Below are 12,435 nucleotides of genomic sequence, written 5' to 3' on the forward strand. Positions count from 1 at the left end.
CGGAAAGCATCGCTGCTTCAATCAGCTGCACTGCTGACTTTCTCAAATATGGAAAAAAAAAAAGTTAATGGAGAAAGAAAACGTTTCGAGAGAGAGAGCAGAGAGATGAAGTACGTGACTTTATTCCTCAGTGTGATTTCTTTAGAAATATTTGCATTGCAATGAAGTTTAAAATGCGAGCCGGAGAATATAAAATAAACAACGCTATCAGAGGGGTTTGTTTCAAGCAGGAACATTTCAGAATTTATTTCCAATAAATCTTAAGACTGAGTCGAGTCATTTGAACTGAATGTTCAGTTGTTGAAAAGAAATCTTTTGCATAAGAATCGCTGTTGCATGCAGGGAAAGAAAGACTCGAAATCCTCAGCTCGGACTAAATGAGCTTGAACAGGATTCCCTGAACTCACTGACTCAACTAATCTGCTGAATGAAAGAGGAGCAAATCCGGGTCATTACCCAAACTGATCCACTGATTCAAGCGCTAACCTGATTAAAGAGAAAGGAGTGAACATGCGTATCTCCGTCAGTGCCAGTGCTCGAGCTGCGCCGCCATATTGGACAGCAAAGCCATGGCTAATAAAAATCAGAAGGATCAGAGGATACAAACCTCTGGCAGTGTGACAGGAGGTACAGGTGCGGCGAAAAGCATTACGTTTCAGGGGTGAGTAAAAACGGTTTTGGTATATTAGGGTCTCAAGTGAATTTGTACTGGGTGAATTTTTCATGTCTCAGATTCCTGGATGAAAAGATATTTTCGGAAAAACATGGGTAGATTGGGCGGCACCGTGGCGTAATGATCAGCACCGTGGCCTCGCACCTCCACAGTTGAAGTTGTGTTCTTCCTCTGGGTACTCTGCGTTTCTCCAACAATACAAAGAGGGCTAATTGGCACTCTCAAATTGTCCATAATGTGTCCCCTGGGACAGATTGGCACCCGGTCCAGGGTGAACCCTGCCTCCTGCCCCGAGTCCCCTGGGATACCCTCCAGGTCTCCCGTGACCCTGTACATGATAAGCGCTATAGAGAATAAGTGAGAGTGAGGTGTAGACGTACTGTAGAAGAGGATCCTTCTAAGCCCACAGTCTTTTAAAGCTCTCTTTTTTTATCCCTTTTATTGCTTTCATGATTAAGATCCTGTTCTTAAATACCATCGTTAAATAAATAACTCCTCCTCACTCTCAGTGTGATATTATTTGTAGCTGGAAGCAGCTCATCCCAGAGCTTTACAAAAGAGCATCTGAAAGAGCAGATCCACCATAACATGACAGGGAGCTGAACGGCGCTCAAAACACACACGCTGTGTTTAAGTCCCGCCCTTCCTGCTCTAGGATTGGTTTACCTCTGAGGATCTAACCAATCAGAGATCAGACTGAATTATTGTAGCCAATCCTTATGCAGAAGGTAGGGATGGTTGTAAAATGGTTATTTCTCGAGGTTAGTAGGTCTGTTAATGCTAGACAGAGACCATGATGTCATTTACAGTATATTTTAAAACATTTCAAAAATTTGATGCAATTCTAAATAAATGTAAAATTAAATCAATTAAATAAATTCCTTCTTTCTTACTTTCTTTCATTCCAGTTTTCTTTCTTTTCTTCTTTTTTCAATCTTTTTTGCTTGTTTTCATTCCTTACTTAATTCTTTCTTTCTTATTTTCTTTCTTATATTTCTTCCTTTTTTATTTCTCTCTTTTTCTCTCTTTTCTTTATCTTTTCTTCTTTTCTTTCTTTCTTGTTTTCCTTCCTTCCTTCATCTTTTCGTTCGTTCCTTCCCTTCACCTTTCTTTTTTTCTTTCATTCTTTCCTCTTTTCTTTCTTTTTCTTGATTATCTCCCTTCCAACTTTTTCTTTCTTTTTTACTTAATTTCTTGTCTTCCTTCCTTTTCTCTTGTTTTTCTTCCTCCTTTCTTTTTTGTTTTCTTCCCTTCCTTCCTTCTTTGTCTTTTTTCTTGTTTTCCTTCCTTTCTTCCTATTTTCTTCCTTTTTTCTTTCCTTCCTTCCCTTCCTCTGACCTTTTTTTCAGTTTTCTTTTCATCTTTCCTCTTGCCTTTCTTTCTTTCTTTCTTTCTTTTTTTTCTTATTTTCCTTCCCTCTGTCCTTCCTTCGACCCTTAACAGCAGGAAGAGAAGTGAGGAGATGTGAACAATAGCAGCGATCGGATGATCGGATTAGATGAATTATCCAGTCTTCATTTAGACTCGGCTGACGTTTATTCCCTGATGAATGCGCGGTGTGTGTTTTGAGACTCAGGCGGTTCAAACGAGTCAAAACTGACGAAGCTTTTCTCCACACACCACTGGCTTCCCTCAGGACAGACAGACGATGTATGTGTGTGTGTGTGTGTGTTCAGCAGATTGCTTGTTTAGAAGTTTGTTTGCTCCTCACTTTCACATTCTCTAACGTGGCGTGAAGACGTCTCATGTCTCGCAGTCCCTCTGTAGAAGAAACGTTTAATCCTTATGCTCTGAGACGTCGACGGTCTCACATCGTCTCTCTCTCTCTCTCTCTTTCTTTCTCTCTCCTCTCGCTAGGCTGCTTAGCTACGAGCACAAGTTCTCCATGCCTCAGCTGCTTTATGAAAGCGCCATTTTTTCCAGCTCACCGTGACACACTGCACTTTTTTTTTGTTTTTCTTACATTACATCCTGCTAGTCCTTAATCCTGTTTCTGTTGAGCCATCACATTTACTTGTCATCTTTTTTAATATTAGTGAAAATACAAAATTATTATAAAATCATGAAAATAAGCACAAAATCAAATGTATAAAATAAAACAATAAAAAAAAAATCAGAAATGATTAATTTTGTTTTATAAGAACATATTTATTAAAACACAAAGTGTCTTTAATATTCATTAGCTTTCACATGATTCTCTAACTTAATTTAATTGTTTTCTTACATGAATTCTTCAGACGATTTATTTATTTTTAAGTGTGACTGTACAACATGATTAGTTTATTTTCTCTTTATGACTTGTCAAATCAAATCTTTTTTTAAATAAGATTTATTTACATGATTTAGTTTTTTATCTATGATTTTTAAGATTCACTTAATTTTATACCTTTTTTATAAATTTTTGATGCTTTAATTATTTTCTTTTTATGAGATTCTTCTAGTTGATTAATTTATTTAACAGATTTGATTCATCTATAAATTGTAACGCATTACTATTTTTTAACACAAATTAATAATTTGACCAAGTTTGTCCCTGATGGCTTCCCATAATCGCAGTGCGTTACCCAGCTGAATGTGAGACGTTACGTTTAACACAGACAATAAGGTGAGTAAGGAAACATCTCCAGGTCTGTGGAACCACACGTTTCATTATGAAAAGCTTCCAGGTGGATTTTTTGGATAAAACTAAAATTTGTGTGCTCGGGCTCCCTTTAAGAGGATCTGTTTTTACAGGAATACATTAGACGTAAGATGTGGGAGCGGTGACTCGGGCGGCTAAGGCTCTCGGGTGTTACCGTTCGTGTGAGAGCCCTGCCGAGTGTTGAGACTCGAGAGTTGAGACACTCGCCATGATTCGAGAGTTTTTAACTTATAATAATGTTATTAATAATGTTATTAATAATGTTAATGTTTGAAATATGATAAATTGAACAATCTGTTTCCTCTAACCTGTTTGTCATGCATTTCTTTATTCCAACACTACATGTTTATACTACAAGTAAGCCTAAACCTAAACGTTTTTAAATCGAGATTAATCACAGACTACTCAGTCGTTTGACTGATTGGATCGTATTTCCATGTGTGATTTTTTTTTTCATATAAATCATTTACTTCCACTTGGTTCATGATTTCACTGATGATTTTTGTTTTTCCTCCACATGAATCATTAATTTTATGTGCTTTTTTGATCTGATTCCTTTGCTTTATTCACAGTGTTTTTCCACATGATTCATTTACTTTTTTCTAATTGATTTTTTTACATTAATTACATCATTTACACAATAAATATTTAGGTACATGAAGCCATTTTGCACAGTATCTTGAAGGATGCCAATAATTCTGGAGTTAGCTCTGATCCAGTGATTAACACATTTCCGAATCCGTGCTTTGAGCCCTGAATAGTGATTGCTATCGTCGCTTTAGCTCCATTTTCCCCCACCCTTCATATGCGCGTTGCAGTTTATTGGTTCACAACATGTCCGCTGTGATCTGCAGCCTCGCCAAGAGCAAGTTCTCTAATATCCTCATAAATGTCACCACACACACCAAGTTTAGAACGGCTTTCCTGCGGCACCGAGGCCTGATGGGATGAAGATGACATTTGGCGATGCAGACGGCCTCGCTTAAGTGGGCATTAACGATGAGACTCGTTTGCTTATTGTAGCACTGTCTAAAACACATTGTCTCACGGCAAGCTAATACGCGGCTAACTGAACAATCATGACGCCAGTTTAGCTTAGCGTCTCAAACATTGTTTTGGTCATAAAGGTGTTGATTAGTGTTATAGAACAGCAGCTCTGACTGTGGTTTTCTTTGCTGTAAGTAAGCTCCTCCCCTTGAAATACTGAGTCTCATCAGTTCACAGGTATAAGAGTGAGTGTGATGGGAGATCACCTAAACGCTTGCTGAAGTTGCAGTGGGAAACACCCATCATGCATAGTGTCCACTGTACAAGCCTCTGGAGGCAGTGTCATGATCTGGAGTTGCTCAGGTCTAGACTCTACGTGATGTCACTCAATATAAAGTCACATAGAAAGTTATTGACCACTTTTTGGCATAAGTTTAAGGCACTGTCATGGCTGACCTGTTTGCAATATCAGAAATCCATTTATACTTTCGTATCCTCAATGTCTTGAGATCACATCGGCATAGTTTGATGCCGATCGTATAAATTTCCTAGAAAGAGTCAAAATTTGCAAACAACCAAAATAACTGACTTTCTGTTGAGTTGAGCCAATGACGAAATCTCGGACATCCTAATGGCAACAGATTCTATTATGTTAAGACCCATAAAAAGCCAATAATAATATATATATATATATATATATATATATATATATATATATATATATAAGTGAATGGAAGTGAATTATATATATATATATATATATATATATATATATATATATATATCCTTATATATATATATATATATATATATATATATATATATATCCTTATATATATATTTATATATATATATATATATATATATATATATATATATATATATATTCCTTAAAAAAACAATAGCGCCCTCACACACTATGGCGACATAAAGTGCCTGGGGACCTAAATAGTTACATTATTGTACTGCACAATATAAATATGTTAATAATGCACATACAATACGTAATACAACACATGATTTGCACGCAAATTATAGAATAATTCTATAGAACGATAAACATGTAGGGGATTTACAGTATGTTTTAAATGAAATATTCACTCTTAGAGTTTAGCATGCTAACGAGCAAGATAAACTTCTGCAGCTTAACTCGTTCACCCGAGGCCATTTACTTTTTTTCTTTTTTTCTTTTCTTTTTTTTTTTGTTGTTGTCCCTGGGCAAAGTGTGTCTACAGTGACTGATGGACCAGGCTTGCTTTCTTGCACTCAATTCTCCTTGGACTCTGTGGCCACTTTGGCTCGTACACTTTATTACAAAGGACATCGAGAGTGAATAGTTAAAGCGGTAAAAAAAGAAGCCGTCCCATAATCCCTGCAGCTTATCCTGGTACTTCTGCTCTTGAGCTCGGACATTTGTCTACCAAAAAAATGAAACAAAATCCACCTTTTCCTCAGATTAGACGAGTGCTGGCTTTGACTTTTCCCGTCTGTGTAGCTTGTATGAAGACGCCAAAGGATATGACCTTAGGAGCTGACAAGCAGCAGGACGTGATAATAAATAAGTGTCAGAAAGCTTCGTTGGCAGGAAGACACACAATCCATCAGGGTTTGCGCAGCGACGATGAGAGCTCAGAGTTTTTTTTTTTCAGTTTCTCGTGTTCTGTCTCTTTTTCTCTCCCTTTGTCTCAAGCAGGAATTACAGCATATCTCCCCTCTGACGACCCCCCCTCACTCCCCACCATCCCCTCCAAGTGATCACGACTCCTTTGAGACTGACCTTCTAGACCACGTCTTTCGACAGAAGTGTCATGTACGTTGTGATACAGACGATTTTTAGAACCAGGAGTCTAGAACGGGGCGCCTGGAGCGGTGCAGCGCGATCTAAAAATACCATCCGCCTGAAGAAAAGGTGATCAGGGTGTCGCGGGGATGTATTTTTACTACGCTGGGAGTCTGGAGGAGCTTCTGCGTCGATACGGTGCCAGTGAGATCGTCTGTAGTTGTCTAAGGGTTCGAAAGTGAGAAAGAAGTGGAATTTGGAAATAAGCTTCAGAGGCACTCCCGGAGGATAGAGATTAGACGATGGTGGAATGATTTAAATAGACAAATTGATCATTTAAATTATTTCCACTTCACATAAAATGAAAATGGTTTTGTTTTGGGGGATTGCCAGTGAGTTGAACTTGCAGGAGAAGATGAAGTTTATTTCATTAAATGTTTAAACATAAAATTGATTGTTTATGGGTTATTAAAAAAAGCCTCTCGAGCCCGACAGTATTTCTGATTCTGGTTCTATCTCTAGGCAAGCCATGTCCACTTAGAACTCCCTTTGCTTAATGGATTCTTTATTACTTAGAATCCCAAACAGATCTCCTGTAGGAACCCAAGAACCACTGAAGATCCAAAGAACCCCTGAGGAACCCGCGGCAAAATAAAAATACTCTACAAACCATATGAAATGCATTCCGATCTGCTTCAGCATCCATTCATTCGTTTTGATGTCCAGCTACTATAGATTGCTTTGTAGGTCTACAAGAATAAAAGTATTGGCACCCTTCTACTACAACTGTCAATGGAAAGGAGGCAGCACTGAGCAGATACAAGTTAATGTACGCAGGACGTGTTTATTACACCAATACCACCACCGTGACTGATTACACAACATTAAAATAACTCAAAGTAGAACCGTTGAGTGGCGCAGCGGTAAAGTGCTCGCTCTATCGTTAGGAAATCATGAGTTTGAATCCCAGGTGATGCTGTACATTGGCCGAGCCCTCTCAGAGGGGAGGGATATCACATAAACCACGGCACTACAGCCAATCACAGTCTGTGATGTGATGCAGTTGGTGGTGTCATGTGGCTCGGAGGAAACACTAGATAGTCTTCACTCTCCCTGCCCGTGATGTGGAAGTGCCTTAATGATGGTTGGAAATCGGCTACCACTAAATTGGGAAGAATACCCGGGAACAACCGCCAAAAACGCCTTTAAATATATACCAAAATGATCTTCTGTTAGTAAAATAGTTGGATCAGATTGGGTTGTATAAGAGAAATGAAACTGTTAGGGGAAAAATTATGCACTTTAAAGTAGTGACTGTCACTCCACCTCAGTATTTATTACATTCCTATTAGAGTATGGCATACAGTGTTTTATTCTCTGCATCATTTAGTTTTACTGCGATCGCACCTATGTATGATTTGTGAACTCCTCGCTAAACTCTACCACCAAAAAAACAAAAAATAAAAATAAATGACTGAACTCTTCGATTTTCATCTGCTGATGCGCAGCATGTTCTAACATGCAACACCAAAGACAATTTCATCTTACTCCTTACATTTGAAGTTGGCCTTCAGAGAGCGCCGCTCTTGTTAAATTGCACCAATCTTGGGTTGAATGCTTGCATTATTAATAATGTCCGCCCATTAGTAGCTCCATATCTCCGACAGAAAGGATTCCACATGCAAACACGACTTCTCCGAACACAAAATATACCGCTGCTTGTAAGTGTATCCGACTGCTTGCTTACATCCATTACTTATTAATTATTATTATTGTTATTATTATTATTGTTGTTGTTATTATTATTATTATTATTAAGAGACCATTTATTTTTCTTAGAAACCTCATCTAAGTGCTGCTTGTCTGTAACAAATATTAGACTTTATTACCTGCTTCATTCCATTAATTTTATTTTATGACGTTATGTCTCTCCCAAATGCCGATATTAAAACATATTAAAACAACGTCTCTGTGCGGCTGTTAGATTTATATCCCCGTCCATCATCTATCCCGTAGCCCACCCAGGCTTTGCCAAGATCACCCACTCTATTGTAGAATCAGCCGCTTTTTTCTTTTCCAATACAGAACGTGAGATCCAGAAATAATTTGCAGAAATTGGCCAGCCGTTCAGCGGGATCCTGACACCGCGAGACAAAAGCTCTGGCTCGCTTTCGCGCTGTTCTCTTATCTGCCCAAGTACAATGACCGGGATTAGTCACAATACCGACTTCGCCCCGTATCCATTAACAGTCACCCACGGCTTTGCCCTATCAATCTGACGTGCTTTGTGTATCATGAGATGTTGTAACACGTTGCAGAGCTGCCAAGATGTTCACCATAAAATCAGCTGAGGATAGAGTGCAGCAATGGAGATGGTGTAATATGTGTAAAAATAATAATAATAATAATAATAATAATAATAATAATAATAATAATAAATAAATAAATAAATAAATAAAAATTGGTGTTTTTTTTCCTACGTTAAAAGAAAAAAAAAGGTTTAATCCCATTGTATATATTAAGTGTCTTTACAATCTAATAGTTAGACACAACTCCAAACAACTATAAGGCAAATACAAAGTGTTTAAAAATATAAGGCGAATATAAAGTGTCTGCAGTGTTGTAGCACGAGTCCTCCAGTCCAGCAGGTGGTGGTGTTTAAATGTCATTACCCAGAAAAATCAAACATATTTATCTAAGCTAACAGCAAATAATTGAAAAAAAAGGTTTGCCAATATTTATTTATCAACTTAAAATTATATACAGTATTAAAAAATTAAATAAATACTTAAACTACTGAGAAATCCCCGACTATCCATAAATTACCTGTAATAAATTGCAGCCTTTTCTGATTAAATAATCGCACAGGTCCATATTAACCTTTTTTTATGATTAATCGTGCAGGAATATCATCATGTCATAAAGTACTTTAACACCCAGAGGTTTTCTTTTCTTTTTGTATACTACATACTGTATGCTTCTACAAATGATCTGTTAGAGATATTTCACATAAATAGTAATAAAGAGTCAATTATTTAATATAAGTTTCTCGAATAAAGATAAACTGCTTAAAGATTAACAATAAAACGTTAAGCGCTTACTGTGCATAACTGGTGAAATCTGAAGTCAGGTTGGAGGAGAAGGTTTGTGAATATTATATAAATGATATAAAAATAATACTGTAATAATAAGCTTTATAAAGAAAATACTACAGGCAGCAAAGTATCATCCATCATTTTAACATCATCTACTGTATAATGTTTTGTGTATGCCTGTACATGTAACAAATACAATTAGAACTTGTATTTTGGATCTTTGTCTTTCTTTTTTTCTACTTTTATTTTTGTTCACCTTTAAAAATGGCACAAACAGCACAACTTCAAATTTACACCCGAAAAAAAGAGCGAGAAATGATTTAAAGATGGCTGACCTTCTACACATCTGACTAAATAAAGTGTGTTTTAGACAGTTATAAATAAATAAATAGTTATAAGTAATAAATAATAAGTTATAAGGTGCCTGGCCAAGTGTTCAGGTATGAAGTTTGCAAGATGTGAAGATGATGAAGGCCATGCTCATTAATGTGAAAGTAAAACATCATCCTCAATAACTGCCTGGTTTAAATCAATCAAGCTGTTTGTTAACAATCTTGGAAAACAGAACTAAATGAAATGATTATGTGAAAGTAAAACCTCTCTAGACAACAGATCCAGTTTAGGCCACACCCACTTTGGGTTTAAATCCCTAATCGAGACAGATCCCGGTCGTGCCACCGCGGCTAACAGGCCGCCTCCCAGTCCCGCTTCATGAAACCCATTTGGTGTGGTTGATAACGACGTCCATGTGCTCTGGCGGATCCGTAATCTCTGTACCAAGCGCATTACATTATGACCTTGTACAGGTCAGGACAGAAAAACAGCCGTGAGGAAGCTCAGGTTGGCAAATGTGATTGTAAGTCACCATGATGAGCATAATGCATGGCTGCGTGTGAATAAATAGCCTTCGGTCCGGGAGCGCGATACGTCTTCATTTCCTGACGTAAATAAGGCGCTGCTTGATGGCTGAAGTGAAACTCATTCTTGTTTTTGCCTTTAAGCCAATATTCATCCGCTTTCATCTGCTCTCTTATTAATATCTGTGTGTGTGTGTGTGTGTGTGTGTGTGTGTGAGAGAGAGAGAGACAGAGTGAGAGTGTGTAGGTGGTGTCAAGGACACACTGCATTGCTTAGAGTCAGTGCTGCGTGTCCTAGTTGCCTATACAATGAGCTCCACATAAATGACACACATGAAGGACGTCTATTTATTTATTTTTTGGAATATATATTTATCTCACTCTTAAAGGGATACTTGAGCCAAAAACACTCTCTCATTAATCTCTCATTACATTACACCCAGCTATTAGGCTAATGTAGCTAACATTTACTGTATTTAAATTTCATGGGTGTCAGATTGCAGTTGTTGCTCATTGCTCAGGAGAAGAAGGAGAAGAAGAAAGTCAGTCTGCGGTAGCATTGTATTCAGGTAAAGGGGCGTGGCCTGATGTTTGAAGAACAGCTGTCCATTTAGGGTGAGTTTGTACAGAGTCTGAATTGGTTCTTGATGGACATCGTGTTGTTTTGGATAATCCACCCAAATGTAAGACCAAGACAAAGTTCTGAGATGCTTTTCTTAGTTAGGCCTTGTTCACACGGGCGTTAAGTTTTTGGGTAAACGAACGCGCTCTGAACGTCCTAGACGTTTATGTTGCGTTTTGTAGCGGCGCTTGATTGACTTCTACACCGGCGTTCGTTTGTCTCTGTCTAACGTCAGCCTGCAGATTGTAGTTTGTGTGTTAACCTGTGGGGGCAGTGTGTCAGGAACTGGATATGAAAGCCTGCCGCTACCGGGTTCACTCTCTGACTGCACAACCTCGAATTAAAGGAAGTTTTTTTGTTGTATATAAAGAAATAAGTTTTTCAACAATAATTTTTTTTTTATTTTGCCCTTTTCCGCATTTCCCTTTGTATAGCATGTAGGATCATGGGATATATCTGGTCCTCCGAAGCGTAAAATGAACGCGCAGAAAAAGAACTAGAAGCGTTTTCCTTGCGTTCATTGGGATTTGAACGCCAAGAAAAAGCTGCATGCAACCTTTTCTTAATGCCGTATAAACGCGCCGCCGGACAAACGCACGTCACCAAAGCCCGTGTGAACACTCTCATTGACTCCTACGTGTAGAAAACACTCGCCGCTTGATCCGCGCTCACCGGACGCTACAAACGCAAAAAAAAAAAACGCTCGATTTTAACGCCCGTGTGAACAAAGCCTTAATGTCACCTTTCTGTCCTTTTTTTCGATTTTTTTATTTCAGCATTCTGTTTGGAGCCTGGAGCTCAGCCGTTTTTAAAACACTCAGACCGACCCGTCTGACTCCAGCAAGGTCACAGAGCTCACATGATTGGACGAATAAATAACTACATGAATGAGTAATGAGGTGCGTATAATACCGTAGAGCATTACTGTCTATTTATTTATTAACTGATTTAGTGATTTATTCACAGGTACGATCGGGTAAAACTTCTATTTCAAATTCATTCATTTCATTTATCTGTTATTTTCAGCTTTAACTTTCACTTCGATTTCGTCACACATTTAACACTTTCTTTTATTTTTCTTTCTTTTTTTTTTTCATCCCATTACGCTCCTGTATCGACTCTCTGAGATAAGATGGAAAGTGCCTTACCAGATAAGAACAAAATGTGCTGTCACAGTCGCTGTAGCGTGAGGACAAGAGTTCACTTCTGTTCCCTGCAAGAGATACAGAAAGAAACAAAACTTCTTTAAAGACAGAAAATAAAGTTAGTTTTTGCTGAAAAGCAGCAGGAGAGCGGTGCGGGTTTCTAAGAAACACAATACAGGAATTAAAAAAAAAAAGATTTCTTTTATTCGTTCTCTGTTATTACTTTCGTACGCTCACTCATGCATGATATTTCCTCTTGATGTTTAACACCCACAGGTCTTGCCACAGCTTTCTCGCGTATGTATGTTAATTAAAGAGACACCGAAATAGGTCGAAATAGCAGCGGCGGCGGCGGTTTTCAGGTCGAAGACCAGCTGACGGTCTCGTGAGATGCGCCCCTGTGTTCTTTGGTTACATTTTACCAGTTTACAGGGACAGAAATGAACAGAGATGTTAAACATGTTGCAGAAGCGAATGCTGAACGGTTTTGGACGCAGAACCGAGTCAGCTTTACAATTTACTTTCAATATTTTTATCTCCATGCCGCCGCGCACTGATTTACATTTCCAACGGTTATAGTATCAGAGCTGAGCTTTACTTCAGCTGCACAAAGCAGATGAGATGGAGATCAGCAT

At 38.2% G+C, this 12,435-nt stretch overlaps 1 protein-coding gene across 1 annotated transcript in view; it reads right to left on the reverse strand.

Moving 5' to 3' along the window:
- Positions 1-12,435, reverse strand: part of lingo2 (leucine rich repeat and Ig domain containing 2) — a 290,114-nt gene that overhangs the window by 217,308 nt on the left and 60,371 nt on the right. Inside the window, exon 2 of the mRNA XM_053506346.1 lies at positions 11,804-11,868. The gene's annotated coding sequence lies outside the window, so the exon portion shown is untranslated. The remainder of the gene's footprint in view (positions 1-11,803; positions 11,869-12,435) is intronic.

This window comes from Clarias gariepinus, chromosome 10 (assembly GCF_024256425.1).
Source record: "Clarias gariepinus isolate MV-2021 ecotype Netherlands chromosome 10, CGAR_prim_01v2, whole genome shotgun sequence".
NCBI lineage: Eukaryota > Metazoa > Chordata > Actinopteri > Siluriformes > Clariidae > Clarias > Clarias gariepinus.